The sequence below is a fragment of the Eimeria mitis genome, genomic scaffold (assembly GCF_000499745.2).
Source record: "Eimeria mitis Houghton genomic scaffold, Emh_scaff6317, whole genome shotgun sequence".
Taxonomy (NCBI): domain Eukaryota; phylum Apicomplexa; class Conoidasida; order Eucoccidiorida; family Eimeriidae; genus Eimeria; species Eimeria mitis.
This window is the reverse complement of record NW_013574501.1, coordinates 2,922-3,246: the sequence shown is the minus strand read 5'-3', so window position 1 is coordinate 3,246 and position 325 is coordinate 2,922.

The window sequence follows — 325 nt, the reverse complement described above, 5'->3', positions numbered from 1 at the left end:
TGCTGCTGCTGCTGCTGCTGCTGCTGCTGCATGCAGCCCCCGTCTGCTCGCCATCACAGCTGCTGCTGCTGCTGCTGCTGCTGCTGAACGCTTCCTCCTGTTAACACAGAGCAGCAACTGAAGCTACAGTTGATTGAGGCGGAGTCAAGGAGAGAGCGAACGCCTCGAAGGCGGGTACTGCAGCGCAACAGGGGCTGAGAGCAGCAGCAGCAGCAGCAGCTGCTGCTGCTACTGCTGCTGTTGCTGTTGCTGCTGCTGTTGCTGCAACAACAGCAGCAGCAAACCACCATCGCTGTCGTTACACTCCTACAAACGCTACGGAGCC